General features: G+C 41.4%; 1 protein-coding gene across 4 annotated transcripts in view; it reads right to left on the bottom strand.

Annotated features, from left to right (window-relative positions):
• GSPT1 (G1 to S phase transition 1) overlaps window positions 1-15,969 on the bottom strand; it is a 51,944-nt gene that overhangs the window by 21,914 nt on the left and 14,061 nt on the right. Inside the window, exon 2 of one of the 4 annotated variants that reach the window (XM_006867210.1) lies at window positions 3,239-3,267. The exons of the other annotated variants lie outside the window; for them this stretch is intronic. The gene's annotated coding sequence lies outside the window, so the exon portion shown is untranslated. The remainder of the gene's footprint in view (window positions 1-3,238; window positions 3,268-15,969) is intronic. 4 annotated transcript variants of the gene reach the window in all.

Raw genomic sequence — 15,969 nt, 5'->3', positions numbered from 1 at the left:
ACGGAGTCAGTTGCTATTCATAACAACCCTGTATTGGGATTTTGAGGAGCAGCTAGTGGGTTTGAACTTCTGACCTTGTGGTTCACAGTCCAGTGCTGATCCATACAACGCCACACTAGGAGTCCAAACATTTGTCTAAGGCTCATGAAATACATATAGCTTCCTTCCAGCATATGCAGAAGAGGTGATTCCAATGAGGCCCATTTCGTCATATACTAGAACAATGAACCAATAATTGAACTCCCCCAATCACTATATTGCAAATCTACTTATGGCGAATCAGTACAAGTATATACTGACACTTTCAAATTTGCTCAATCTAAACAATACTACAGTATACAAGCACTCTTGCTTTAAAAAATCTCCAAGATGTAGGAAAAGAAGTCTCTTCAATCAATGGTGTTGGGAAAACTACAGAAAAATGAAACAAGATCCATCCTCACACCATATGCAAAAAGAAATTCAGAACAGATTAAGGACCTGAATATGCAAACAAATGCCAAAAACTTCTCACATGAATAAGCAGGGGCAATGCTGTCTGGCCTAGTTCAATAACGGATCATCTAATGCAACAACAAAAGTTAGATAAAATAACTGGGAACTCATAAAAATGAAAAGCTTTTGTTCATCAAGACATTATCAAAAAAGTGAAAAGATAAGCTACCAACTAGGAGAGTATCTTCAGAAACCATATGACAAAAATCTAACAAAATAAAACGGTATGTAAAACTTCAACAACAAAAAAGCAACGAAACCATACAATGGACAAAGGACTCTACTGACAATTCATCAAAGAGAACATACAAATGGCCGTCAGACCCATGAAAAGATGTCCAGCAACGTCAGCCTTGTTGTTGTCAAGCGCTGTCAATTCCAACCCACAGTCACCCTGTACAGCGTTTCCAAAGAGCAGCTGGCCGGTTTGAAATGCTGACCTTGCGGTTCAAAGTCCAGTACTTATTCTATAACACCACACCAGTAGTCCATTTGTTTTGTTAAGTACCATCAAGTTTGGAGGGCTGGTGGGTTTGAACCAAGTCTAGTATCTTGTAGCATCACACCACAACTCCACTAAGGGACAGCAGGGAGGGGGAGAGGGGACATTAATAGTTACGGAAAAATCGAATTAAGGGTAGGGTTACACAGTTCTTAAGTGTCGTTGAGTTGGTTTTGCCTCGCAGTGACCCTGTATTAGGTTTCCAAGGTTTTAAATCTTCAAGAGAAGAAAGCTTCATCTTCCTTCCGTGGAGAAGCTGGTAGGCTCAAACTGCAGACCTTGTGGTGTACAGTCCAGTGCTTATCACATGGAGTCACAGTGTTCCCAGTGTTGTCCATCTGGCAACTGCTGTCAATAACTGAACACCTATAAAAAGTTGGACTGGCAAAAGTTGTGTAGCAGATATATTTACAACAATACAAAAAGAGGAGCTACAGCTGAGGCTGCTTATGTAAGAGCAAACACCTCGTGAGGTTACGCTCCTTGGTCTGGAGCGTTAGGTGACGGCTTCATGACACATTCCAGGAAACTGGTCTAATAACATGGTTAGAACTTCTCCTCTACTTCCTACATCCTTGCACACACAGTACATACTTGCACGGTGCCTTGAAAGCTTCTAAGTAGCCACTGAAGGCCCAATAATGGGTCTCTATTCATCACCTGGAACAAGGAAGGAGGAAGATGTTGAAAGTGTGGCTAACTGCTTACATGAACAGCTAGTTCCCTCCCCTGCAAAGAGATCAGAAATGGTGGGGTCTTGTTACCATCACTTTATAGTTGGATCAAAGATTCCAAAGCAGAATCCTGATTAAAAAGGGGAAAATACAGAAAATATTATCAAAGTCTCATGGATTGTAGACTTAATGGAGCCACTGAGATTGGATGAACCCCTGAAACTATTGCTGAGATAATCTTGCAGACTCTCTGCAACAAAGTGAAATAGATACAGATGATGACCCCAGAACACTGAGCTTCAGAAGACAGGGCAGAGGAGTGGCCTGAGTGCTGACTGGAGGGGGAAGCTGAAAAGAAGTAGCTAGCCAGACAAAAACTAGGCAGGCTGTCTATCAGCTGCCATGGAACAGCAAGTGGCTGCCGATACAAAGGCCTGACTGCAGGCAAAGGGATGCAGGGCCGGGGTGGAGTTCTTCTGTGTTCTCTTGCCCTCCTGGTAGCCAGGGTATGGTTAGTCCCACCACAGCCCACACAGTGACCAATGGCATCCTCTCCTGAGCATGTGGCTTGGTGTCTTCCGGAGTAGCACCAACAGCAAATTCACAACTGTGTTCAGACTTCCTTCCAGTCTCTATCACATCCACCAGGAGACCAGTGGTAAGTGCCTGAGAACACAAGCAGACACTCATCAATGGAATATAAATACAACAATGGCACAATGTCTCAGAGAAAAGCGAGAACTTCAATTTATGTGATGAAACAAGCCAGAGTGCCTCAAACAAGTGAAAGTCAAATTCAGAAAATACAATACCAGAAATTAATGAAAACTACCTGATATGAAGAAAAACGTGGCATCAGGATTGGAGGAAGACTCATTAACAACCTGCGAAATGCAGATGATACAACCTTGACCGCTGAAAGTGAAGAGGACTTGAAACATTTACTTATGAAGATTAAAGAGCACAGCCTTCGATATGGATTACATCTCAATGTCAAGAAAACAAAGATCCTCACCACTGGACCAATAAACAACATTCTTATCAATGGAGAAAAGATTGAAGTTGTCAAGGACTTCATTCTTCTTGGATCAGCTATCAACACTCGCGGAAGCAGCAGTCAAGAGATCAGACGACGTACTGCACTGGGAAAATCTGCTGCACAGGAACTTTTTAAAGTGTTGAAGAGCAGAGATGTCAGCTTGAGGACTAGTGTGCGCCTGACCCAGGCCATTGTGTTTTCAATAGCCTCATATGGATGTGAAAGCTGGACAGTGAATAAGGAGGATCGTAGAGGAATTGATGCCTTTGAGTTGTGGTGTTGTGTTGGAGGAGAATACTGAAGGTGCCATGGACTGCCAAAAGAACCAATAGATCTGTTTTGGAAGAAGTGCAGCCAGAGTGCTCCTTGGAGGCCAGGGTGGCTAAGCTTCGTCTCTCCTACTTTGGACATATTGTCCGGAGGAAACAATCGTTGGAGAAGGATGTCATGCTGGGTAGGGTGGAGGGTCAGAGAAAAAGAGGAAGACCCCTAACGAGATGGATCAGCCAGGTGGCATCATTGATGGACTCAGGTGTGGCGGCGGTAGTGAGGTTGGCCCAGGATCGAACATTGTTTCGTTCTGCTGTGCATGGGGTCACTATGAGTCGGTTCCGACTCGATGGCACCTGACAACAACAACAACCTGATAAGGAATTTAAAAGAATGCTACGTAGTTACCTTCAATTAACTGAGAGAAAGACTGATGAAAGCAAGGAAGAATTCAGGTAAATAATACAAGAAAAACTGGAAACCATACAAACACGGCAATTAACCAGAAGGCTACTACTTAAGACTTCAGAAGTAGAGAAGATACTAAAAAGGTAATGCAGAGTTGCACCAACAGAAGGCCAAATCAGTGAGCTTGAAGCCGCTTCTCTCTTCAAGAGGAAGCATCAGAAAAAATATAGCGACCCTATATAGGGTTTCTGAGAAGCAACTGATGGGTTTAAAGTACCAATCTTGTGGTTAGCAATCCAGTGTTTATTGAACAGCACCACACAAGGACTCCAAAAAACAACCCTGGTGGTGCTGGTTCATAGTGAAAAACAAATCCAGAAGATGGAAACTAGGTAACCAGAGATACGGGTTTGCAGCAACACAACACAAAATGAAAAAAGGGAGCAATACTGATTTCAAGAAAAAAAAATAAACCTGTCACCCTAAAACCAGACCACCCCTCAATCATAGCCCTATTCTAACCCAACCCTAACCCTAACTATAACCCTAAGTGAAGTCATAGGTCTTGCCTAGACCTAGCCATAGTTGTAACCATAACTCCTCACTACCCTACCCATCTACCCAAAAACCTAAAAATTAAAAAAGAAATCAGGCCATCAAGGCAAGCAATCAAGTTCCTTCAGGACAAACTCAAAGGGAACACACAAGCAGGCATGTAAGCTTGCTGGACATCACAATGGTGAGAAGAGGGGGAAAGGGAGCAATGAAGAAATGGGCTGAGTTCAAAACAGTCCATGGACTCCTGCTGACCTGGAGATGAGAGAGAGAAGAGGAAGGGCTGGTTGGTCCAAAGTGTGGTGAGACCTGAGGACACTTGAGCCCATGGACAAGGACATAACCACAGAGGGCTAGAGCTGAGAGTGAAGCATCCAGCTGATATGAAGTGAGGGGAGATGCACAAGAACACTCAAACTTGCAGACAGTACCCATTTGACCTAGCCTCCATGGCTTGATAATCAGAACTTGACTAGAGAAGGTTGGAAAAAAAAAAAAAATTTTTTTTTTTTTTGGATAAAGGAAACAAGGGTAAATTGCTACAATTGGATGAACCTGACCAATACTCATGGAGGTAGGAACTCCAAATACCAACAGAGAGGGAAGGAGTCTTCACATCAAGTATCAATGCTATCTATCCCCTCTGTACACAGGGTAGATAGGGACGGGCAACTTAGACATTGGCTACCTAAAGTGAGGGGGCGATAAAGGCACGAAGTGACTGGCTTACAAGGTTTCAAGAGGGAGTTTAGTTTAAGAGTACGGGAGGAAAGAAAGAGTCCCCACTGAATAGTTTTCATCTTGACTAGATGGGTCTGGTGAAGAGATGGGGATAAGATCTGTATGATTCAATCGTGAATAATTGTTATCATGACTAATTGCGACTGTCACAATTGTAAAGGTAGAAGTTTTGTTTAACAAAAACAGGTGAGTGGTTAATCTTACAGTCCAGAAACAGAGGACCCTAGGAGTATCAAGGGAAAAGAGCACAAGCAGACTGTGGAAACATTCAGAGAAGCAGGGACACCAGAGACAGAGGCGGAGAGGGGGAGTGGCTGAGGACTCTGGGAAGAGAGGGAATGAGGGCTGGTGGCCAGGATGGGCAGACTTGCAGAATGTGCCCTTTGGAGGTGTAAATTATTATATATGCCTGAGTGTATTTTGTGGGGGGTTTTCCTTAAAAAAGCTAAAGTGAATACAGAGAAATATAGTTAACTGATGGCACGTGGAGGGGATTATAATCATCATAATGAAACAAGGCATATGATTTGTTGAACGTAAAACTGATGATATGCCCTGTAAACTTTCATTCAATCCACAATAAAAACTTTAAAAACAAAACAAAAAACCTATGCCAAAATAGTTTTAAATTTCAGTTAAAGTAACAAAAAACAACAAAAAAAAAATCAAATAACATTAAAAAAGAAAAGATTAGACCTAAAGGGGACAGAGTTTATGTTAATGAAGAACAAGTCATTTAAGTATGGTCAGAGGGCTGCACAACTCAATGTAATCACGGCCAGTGAATAAGGTTAAGTTGTTAAATCAGTGTATGTTTTGCTGTGTATATTCTCAACAACACAGTAAATAAAATTTATTCAGAAAAAGGACCACAACTGGAGCATGAACTGTTAAACTGAGAGTAAGGCAGTTAGAAAAGTTTATAGCTATCTGAAATAGTAATTTTATGAATGGTCAATCTAATATTTAAAAATAAGTCTCATGTTCTATAAAACAAAACAAAAAAATTCCAGGATGCAAGGGACAAAGGACTTGGAGTCATGAGAAACATGCAGAGCAAGTAATAAGGGATAATGAATCAATAACCCATTAAACAACTTTAAAAATGACTGCCCAGAAAGTACTAACACCTATAAAAAGTCAAAAGAAAAGTGTTTTCTAGTAGCACGAAGAGTTGAGGAGAGTAATTTCTAGTCCCTAGTCCCTGACAGTAAGTGAAAGTCATGCTTCTCTGAGCAGAGCTGACATGCTCAGTGGGTTCCTTACAAAGGTTCTCGTACAGTGTGTAGAGGAAGCAGAGTGGAACAACACTACAAGAAAGCATGACACTAGTACAAGACAGCATGGAACGGACAAGAGGGCTTAAGTGCAAAAGAAGAGGTTGTCCGCTCTCATAAAGACCACAGCTTTGGGAACCACATGGGGCATTTCTACCCTGGGTCCCCCGAGTAAGCATCAATAGATGGGAGTGGTTTGGCTTTGCTTTGGGGAAAACCCTCTTGACTAGATTGACAGGGAACAAACAAGGATTCCACGTTAGACATTCTACTGTTGATGTCAAGTCAGTTCCAACTGATAGGGACCCTTTTCCCTATTACAGAGTTTCCGAGGAACCGCTGGTCTTGTGGTTCACACTCCAGCGCTTACCCCACAGTGAGCGCCGCACCAGGACTCCAGACATTATGTTTAGTTATCGTTGTTGCCACTGATCTTTTATTCATTTTCTAATCTGAAAAAAACGTTTAAGAGTAAGGGAAATGGAGGGGAAAGCCCTTAATTTTCAGAGAAAGGCCAGGCTGAATGAATGAAGTTTGGATATGCTCTCTATCAACGTGGGAGTCAGCATAGAGTAGTGGTTTGTTGTTAAGTGCCATGGAGTTGGTTTCCACTCTATAGCATCTCTGAGGGAAACCTAGAGGTTTGGTGAGAGCAGAAAGCCTCATCTTTCACTTGCAGAGCAGCTGGTGGGCTTGAACCACCAACCTTGTGGTTCCCAATCTAATGCTTATCCAATGTAACCACCATGCTCCCTTAAAACAGTGCTTTATTGTTGTTAAGTGCCAATGAGTTGGTTCTAACTCATAGTGACCTATGTAGGGTTTTCTGAGGAGCAGCTGGTGGGTTTGAACTGTTGACCTTGTGGCTTACAGTCCAGTGCAGATCCTACAACACCAAAACACAGCCTAGAAATGAGTCAACTAGCTTGTCACTTGTTAGGTGTCATTGAGTTAGTTCCGACCCATAGCGAGTCTACATACAGCAGAAGGAAACAAAGCCCATTACTGTGCCAACCCCCTCACAAATGGAATAATGCCGTTATTTCACCTGAATTATGGGAATTAAAAAAATCCATCTGAAAGGATTGCTGAGTGGATTAAATAAGAGACTACGTTTGCTTAGTGTTAATTAAGTAACTCCCGACACCTAGAAGATACTCAACAAAGAAACTCTCCATTCCCCAACACCCACCAAGTAACAATTCTATCAAGATACTGAGTATCTTCCTGTGGGCCACAGAGGGCTAGAAAGCACAAGTCCATACAGTATTGGAGGTGGAGCTTAAGAGCAGCAAATTAAAACAATTTTTAAATTGGGATGTCCCTAGGTGGTACAAATGGTTAAGCACTTGACCACTTCCCAAAAGGTTGCCAGTTTGAACCCACCCAGAAGCTCCTCAAAAGACACAAGCCTGGTGCCTCAAAAGCCCTATGGAGCACTCTACTCTGCATACCTGTGGGGTGTTCTGAGTTGAACTGACTCAACAGGAGCTAGCAATGTGTACTGAGCCCTTTACTTGCTAACGGCTATCTAATGTAACTCCCCATGCCTATGAAACAGACACTGTCAGTACCATCTAACACATGTTGTTAAGTGCCATCGAGTCCATTCCGACCCACAGCAACCCTGTAGAGGGTTTCCAAGGAGCAGCTGGTGAGCTTGAACCACCGACCTTGCAATTCAAATGACTCTGCAGTCTGACGCATTAGCCCACAGAGCCATATTAAAATCATCGGTGAGATTTTCCAAGTCATACAAATGCCCCCTTGCTCTTTCTGATACAGTCTCTGGTGACAATCACTGTAGCAGTATACTAAGTTATGATGCACAGTTTGGATGTGCCAAGTGCTTTAAAGTCAGAAAAAGTTTGACACTACTGGTATGGTAGGGGTCGCCCATCACTTAATAAATGGATACTCCTAAATGATTGGCTCCCCTATCATTTAATAAATTGTAATTGAGCTTTTGTAAACCATATAGATGTATGCCTCACTACCTAATTCCTTAAACCAATTCTTAGATTTGCAAACACACTGTATACATAAGGCTGTAAGGTACCTTTGAGAACAGTGGCATCGGCCATGAGACCAGACCCTAGTGTAATGAAACGTAGTCGTCCTTACTTTTATAATATGTTTGTCTAAAACTGTATAGCTTACGTTGTTGTTAAGTGCCATCAAGTCAGTTTCGACCCATAGCGACCCTGTAGAGGGTTTCTGAGGAGTGCGGGTGAGCTTGAATCGCCGCCTTGCAGTTCAAACCAAATCTGACACATCAGGACTCCTTACAGAGGTAGAGACAATGTGAGTACTTAGCATGCGAGCAATGACAGTGATATTAACAGGCCAAGAGTAAGAAGACAGTGGTTTCCCCACAGCTTTCTGGCAAACAGTCGAGCCCCTGATTTCATTATAAACCCAACGGTAATGTGAACTGATGTTTTTGGAATAATACACCAAGAAAATTACAGGTGTAACAAGATATTCTTTAAATGTAAACTTCTCACTATTTAGTTGTACCCAGTTCCCACACACGCACAAACAACCTTTCTTTGTTCATTCAATTCAATTCGTTTCCATAATGCATGTGACAGATTTTTACTAGCTATTACTGAGCCTGGGCTTAGAACGCGACAGAGCTCAATGTCCTCGTTAAAAAAGAGACCACCATCAATCAGGCTCTACCTTTCAAGTCTGGCACTGTGACACATGGCTAGTCAAAGGGAAGCTGGGAAATTTCCTAAGGAATAAAAGTTAGGTTTCCTAGTTGCTACTGTTATCTCCCGGTTCAGAAACATTCTCCTATACAGTATTCAAAACACGAACAATTCAGGTAAGTGGAGAAGTTGTCGCGAGTACCAGTGTCATACCCAAACATAAACGGAGACATCAGTACTGTAGTTTATGAGAAAGATGGATGAAAGCAAATTGGCTGTGAGTTTAGAGTGTGCGGGACGGGGCTGGGGGAGAGGGGGAAGAGGGGAAGATAGAATCCCCACTGAATTGTTTCCATCTTGTCTAGATGGGTCTGGTGAAAAGAGATGGACATAAGATTTGAATGATTCAATAGTGAGTAATTGTTATCATGACTAATTGAGACTGTCACAACTGTAAAGGTAGAAAGGGGGGAGTAATCTTACAGTCTAGAAACAGAGGACCCTAGGACCATCAAGGGAGAAGAGCAGAAGCAGAATGTGGGATCATAACCTTCTAGAGAAGCAGTCACCAGAGATGGAGGCAGAGATGAGGACACGGAGAGACAGAGCAGCTGAGGACTCTACTCATGGAAAGAGAAAGGCTGTGTGCTGGCAGCCAGGTTAAGTGTTTTTGTGTACATCAAAAACAAAAACCCAAAAACCAGAGGGAACAAAAGCAAATACTGTTGGATGGTGATGCATGGAGGGGACTGTAGCTATTTCAATGAAAGGAAACACAATAGGATGAATGCAAAACTGATGTTCTCCCATGTAAACTGTTGCTCAATTCACAATAAAAGCTTTTTAAAAAGAGAGAGAGAAAGAGGTGGTGGTTACACATTACGAACGGACACTGAACTGTTCATTTAAATGACTTCATGAGGTTTTTTTGGTTTTAACTGTTTTAAAAAAAAAGATTTGATGATGGATCAAAGGACTTAACTATGGAGACTCCTACTTTTCCAACTCATTTATATAGTACAAGTAAGTCAAGGCCTCGGAAACCCTGTACAGGGTCACTATGGGTCGCAATCGACTCGACGACACTTAACAAGTCAAGGCCATACACGTGGCAGGTAATGAAAGCTACGTTTACATTCATGCTCTACAAATGTTAAACACAAATATTTGGGTAATTCTTGAAAAGTGCTTAATGCACACATTGTGTAAGTCAACATTTGAATTTGGATTGTTTCAGATGTAGATTTAAGAAAGCCCCTCTGACCCTGTTTTACACAGTAGCAGTAGAAAGAGTTTAAAAAATAGCCCCCCTAACTAAGATTTCTGAGCCTTATTAGCTAAGTGATGTTCAATACGGGGGGGGGGGGGGGAGGCGGGGAGAGCCCCTAAAAATTCACTATTTTCACAAGTGTCTTATTACATTGCTCAGAAGTGAAAAACACATATCACAAACTCTGTCCAATAGAACTTTCTGCAAGGGTCTAATACAGTAGTTACTAGCTACCTATGGCTACTAAGCACTTGAAATATAGTTATTATGGTTGAAGAACTGAATTTTAAATGTATTTGATGCAACTAGTGGCTACCATATTGGACACCTAGTTATAGCCCCCCTTCCTGATTTTCCTTAACTAGAGTAAAAACTTGTCGTACCTGATTTTCCACGTTTATCTCACCATCCTCTGAACTCAAGGATGTGAATCTTCTTTCAATTACGGCTGTATTGTTAAGGGCAATGGAGTCGGTTCTGACTCAATGACCCCATGCACAAAAGAATGAAATACTGCCTGGTCCTGTACCATCCTACTCAAGAGCCCATTGTTGCTGCCACTGTGCCAATCCATCTTGTTGGGGTCTCCCTCTTTTTCACTGTCCCTCCACTTTATCAAGCATGATGTCCTTCTTTAGGGACAGGTCTGTCTGTCCTGATAATATGTCCAAAGTATGAGACAAAGTCTAGTCATCCTGGCTTCTAAAGAGCACTCTAGTTGTACTTCTTGCAATATAGATTTGTTTTTTCTTCTGAAAACCCATGGTACCTTTAATATTCTTCTCCAACACCACAATTCAAATGCATCAATTTTTCTACCGTCTTCCTTATTCATTGCTGAGGTCAGGCACACTTTAGTCCTCAAACTGACACTCTGAAGAGATCTTGTGCACATTTGCATAATGCAATACATCATTTGATTTCTTGACTGCTCTTTCCATGAATGTTGATGGTAGATTCAAGCAAAATGAAATCTTTGACAACTTCAGTCTTTTCTACATTTATCATGATGTTATTTATTCTTCCAACGGTGAGGTTTTTTGTTTTCTTTACACTGAGGTGCAACCCATACCAAAGACTCAACTCTAATCTTCATCAGTATTTTAAGTTCTCTTCGATTTCAGCAAGCAAGGTTGTACCATCTGCACATCATAGGTTGTTTATGAGCCTTCCTCCAATTCCGATGCCATGTTCTTCTTCATACAATAAAGTTTCTCAGATTATTTGTTCAGCATACAGAATAAGTATGGTGAGAAAAAAATATAACCCTGGCACACACCTTTCCTGATTTAAAACCATTCAGTATTCCCTTGTTTTGTTAGAACAACTGCCTCTTGGTCTATGTACATTCAGTATTCCCTTGTTTTGTTAGAACAACTGCCTCATGGGCACAATTAAGAGTTCTGGGATACTCATTCTCTGCAGTGTTGTCCATAGCTTGTCATGATCCACACAGTTGAAAACCTTTGCATAGTCAATAAAGCACAGGTAAACATCTTTCTGGTATTCTCTGCTTTCAGTTAAGATCCATCTGATGTCAACAATGACATCCCTCATCCCAAGTCCTCGTCTAAATACAGCTTAAACCTCTGTCAGTTCCCCATCAATGTACTGTTGCAGCCATTTTTAAATTTTCTGTAGCAAAATTTTACTTACATGGGATGTTAATGATATTGTCCTATGATTTCTGTATTCCACTGGGTAACTTCTCTTTGGAATGGGCACAAATATGGATTTCTTCCAATCAGTTGGCCCGATAGCTGCCTTCCAAATTTTTTGGCAAAGAGAATGTCTCCAGCATTGCATCAGTTTGTTGAAAGATCTGAAGCCTTGTTCTAAGCCAATGCCTCCAGTGCACATTGGACTTCTTCCTTCAGTATCACTGGCTTTCGATCATATTCTACTCCTTGAAATGGCTGGGTATGAACCATTTCTTTTTGGTACTGTGACTATGTATTCCCTTTATTTTCTTTAGATGCTTTCTGTATCATTCAATATTTTGCCCAAAGAATCCTACAGTATATTACTGCAAACTGAAGCTTGAAGTTTTTGCTCAGTTCTTTCCACTTGATAAATGCCAAGTGTGTTCTTACCTTGCGGTTTTCTAACACCAGATCTTTACAAAATGTGTTATAATACTTGACTTTGTCTTCCTGAGCTGCCCTTTGAAAGTTTCTGTTGGGCTCTTTTACCTCTTCATTTCTTCCACTTGCCTTAAGCATCTCTGCTGAAGAGTGCATTCCAAAGTCTCCTTGGACATCCTTTTAGTGTTTTCTTTCTTTCTTAATTTTATTTTTTTGCTTTCTTCTTATATGATGTTTTTGATGTCATCCCACAACTCTTCTGGTTTTCAGTCATTAGTGTCTCACGCATCACATCTCTTCTTGAGATGACCTTGAAATTCAGGTGGGATAGCCTCAAGGTCATATTGTGGTTCTTGTGGACTTTTACATTTTCCTTCAGCTTCAGCCTGAACTTAAATAAGCAATTGATGGTTGGTCTGTTCCAGTCTGCCCTTGGCCTTGGTTTGGCTGTTGATAAGGAACTTTTCTACCATCTGTTTCCACAGATGTAGTCAATTTGATTTCTGTGTACTCCATTTGGTGAGATCTATGTACATAGTCATCTTTTGTGTTGTTTAAAAAAGGTATTTGCAATGAAGAAGTTTGGTCTTGCAAAATTCTATCATGTGATCTCCAACATAGTTACTATCACCAAGGCCTAATTTTCCAACAATTAATGCTTCCTCTTTGTTTCCAACCTTTGCATTCCAATCACCAGTAATTATCAATACATCTTGATTGCCTGTTTGATCAATTTCAGACTGAAGACTGTTAGTAGAATTCTTCTATTTCATCATCACTGTTTTCAGTGATTGACACATAAATTTGAACAATAGTGGTATTAACTGATCTTCCTTGTAGGTGTATCCTATCAGAGACAACTTTATACTTCAAGATAGACCTTGAAATTATCTTTCTGATGATGAATGTTAACACCATTCTTCTTGAATTTGTCATTCCGGGCATAGTAAACCATGTGATTGTCAGATTCGAAATGGCCAATACCACACCATTTCAGCTCACTAATGCCTAGGATATCAATGTTTATTCATTGCATTTCACTTTTGAAACTTCCTAGATTCACACTTTGTATATTCCATGTTCCAATGATTCATGGATGTCTACAGCTGTTTCTCATTTTGAGTTGTGCTCTATCAGCAAATGAAACTCACGAAGGCTTTACTCCAGTCAACTCTACTTTCAGAAGGCAGCTCTTCCCCAGTCCCACTCTGAGTGCCTTTCAGCCTGAGGGCCTCATCTTCTGGCACTATAGCTAACAATCTTCTGGTGCTCTTTATCATGTTTCAGTATTCAATATTCTGGGTTTTAGTGGCTAAACTTTCCTAAGTAGTCAGTCTCTCCTTCTTCTGAGTCTGCCTTAGTCTGGAAGCTTAGCTGATATCTGTCCACCATGGTGACCCTACCAGCCTTCAAAATACCAGTGGCATAGCTTCAAGCATCAGAGCAACATGCAAGTCACCACAGTGTGACAAACTGACAGGTGAGTGGTGGAGATTTGTTATAGGTATCCTCATACCTGTCTGAATTCTTGCTCTCTAGGAGTTGTACTGACTTCACTTCAGCAGTTTGTTCTTCATTTTCATGGGCACTTGACAACAAGCTCTTGTATTCCTGTCATTTCACTTTTCTCACCACGGAGCCCTGGGGACACAGTGATTACATGTTGGGCTGCTAAGTACAAGGTCAGTAGTTTGAATCCACCAGCTGCTCTGCGAGAGAAAAACGAGGCTTCTGTTTCTGTAGAGATTTACAGCCTCAGAAACCATACACAGAGTCGCTATGAGTCAGAATCATTGGGGATTTTTCCTCACCAATCCCAGCTTCTAGCTACAGATTCACTGCATTCCATTGTTTCAATAGGGTCAATGTAACTTATATATGCCAAATTTCTAAGAAAAGGTTACGAAAATACTATTAAATATTAAAGTATACCTTGAGTAAGAAACTAAACATCTATAACATCCAGGTGACCGTACGGTCTTACTACAACTGCATGCGGAGGTATTTTTCTCCATAGACTACACAGGAAATCGTACAAGCAGATGTCAGCTAAGGAAGACTACAGAACATGTAGTATAATCAATGACTTTAGACTTCATTACTTCACACACTATAAATAAAAGCACACTGTTATAGGCCATGGTAAACAGCTAGCTGTTGAAGGTATTTTCCATCATCAACATTTTCTGAGAGGGACTGATGACTACAGCAGGGCTAAGATGGAAAAGGGAGACGCGGCCAAAGTCCAAACTCATGAGCCCCATTTCTTAAAAGAAGGTGTCAACCAAAAAGGTCTTTTAATGTCAAGTCACAGGCAAGGAAGTAGTAGCAGTTACTACTAGAAAAATAAAACTTTGAAATCAGACTAGATTCTAATCCTAGCTCCTCCATTCTTAACAAATGTGACCTTAACTTTTGTTAGCACAATTTTCTCATCTATAAAACAGATCAACAGTACCTATACCTCAAGTCACTAAATGTGCTAATGACTCTATAAATTGATCACTATGGCAAGCATTTCAGTACCCCATAATAATTACAAAAACCTTTAAGAATGAAAAATGAAGACAGGCAGATTGCAGGGCCACTCTCAGAAACCTTCCTATTTGGGCTGTGGCACCTGTTGGGTTAATTCGCTTCAGGCATTCCCTTATCTCCATTACTGAACAGCATGGTGTGGCGGAAAGAGCAGGAAACTAGCAGTTGGCAAATTGGGCTACCAGACCCTATGGTATCATTAACTCTGTAAGTAACCTTAGGCAGTCCCGTAGCACAGCTAGGCTTCAGTATTTGTATTACTGCTAGGGTCACTCCAGTTCTCACATTCCTATGTATTCAGCCACCTACCAAACCTGACCAAACTATCTGTACAGCATTCAAACGACTCCAAAAACCAAACAGTAAATACACAAACCCAAACCATTTCTGACAGTCCAACAAGGTACAAAAATAACAGAAAACATCTTTCTGCCACCAAAATCGACCACCCAGAGGATAACAGGAGCAAGGTGGCTTAGCTACACACTGACATTCTACAGAAATAATAAACCAAGAATTTGGAAAAATGCCCCACTGACGTTTTAAGATATACACTTTTGTCCCCCAAGTGAAGTGACATAAATCACCTGGTTGGAATGTGAGAGTGTGATAGTCACTAGACTGTGAACCACAAGGTCAGTGGTTCAAGCCCTCCAGTTGCTCAGAGGAAATAGATGAGGCTTTCTGCTCCCACTAAGATTTTACAGCCTTGGAAACCCTATACAAGGTCGTTATGAGTCAGAACTGACTCTAGGGCACTTAACAATAACAGCTGAAATGTGGCTTGGAATTCCAGCACCACTCTTAAGCGCAAACTCTTAGAGTGGAGTCAGTCCTGGTGTGGCGCTGTACGATAAGCACTAGACTGTTAACCATAAGGTCAGCGGTACAAAGCTACTAGCTGCTCCTCAGGAACCCTATATAGAGTCCCTGTGAGTTGGAATCAACTCAATGGCACTTAACAACAACTCTTCAGCTACCTTAGTAAAAGATACTTGGGTAATCCTTACTAGAAGTCCCTGGGTGGTACAAATGGCTGTTAACTAATATAGTGGCCACTAATTGCACCCAGAGCTACCTCAGAAGAAAGGGCTGACACCACCAACTTGTAAAAAAAAAAAAAAAGTCTATGCTCCAAATAAACTACCATTAATGAACATTCAAGAGAAGATCAAAGATGAACTTGACCTACACCTATGGAAGCAGTAGCTCAAAAGAGGGAACAAGTCCTTACAGCAAGAATCAGTCCCACCCCCTCCACACACAGAGTAGACAGGGAGAGGCAACTTGGACATTGGCTACCCAAAATGGGGGGTGGGGGAATACAAAGGCAAGAAGTGACTGGCTTCCAAGCTTTCAAGAGAGAACCTAGATCCAGAGGGCCTGGAGTAAGGTAGAATCTCCAGTAAATAGTATTCAATCTGTCTAGGTGGGGCTGATGCAATGAAATGCAGACGGG

Source organism: Chrysochloris asiatica, unplaced genomic scaffold (assembly GCF_000296735.1).
Source record: "Chrysochloris asiatica unplaced genomic scaffold, ChrAsi1.0 scaffold00102, whole genome shotgun sequence".
NCBI lineage: Eukaryota > Metazoa > Chordata > Mammalia > Afrosoricida > Chrysochloridae > Chrysochloris > Chrysochloris asiatica.
The sequence above is the reverse complement of the archived record's forward strand: the minus strand, read 5'-3'. Positions and strand labels throughout refer to the sequence as shown.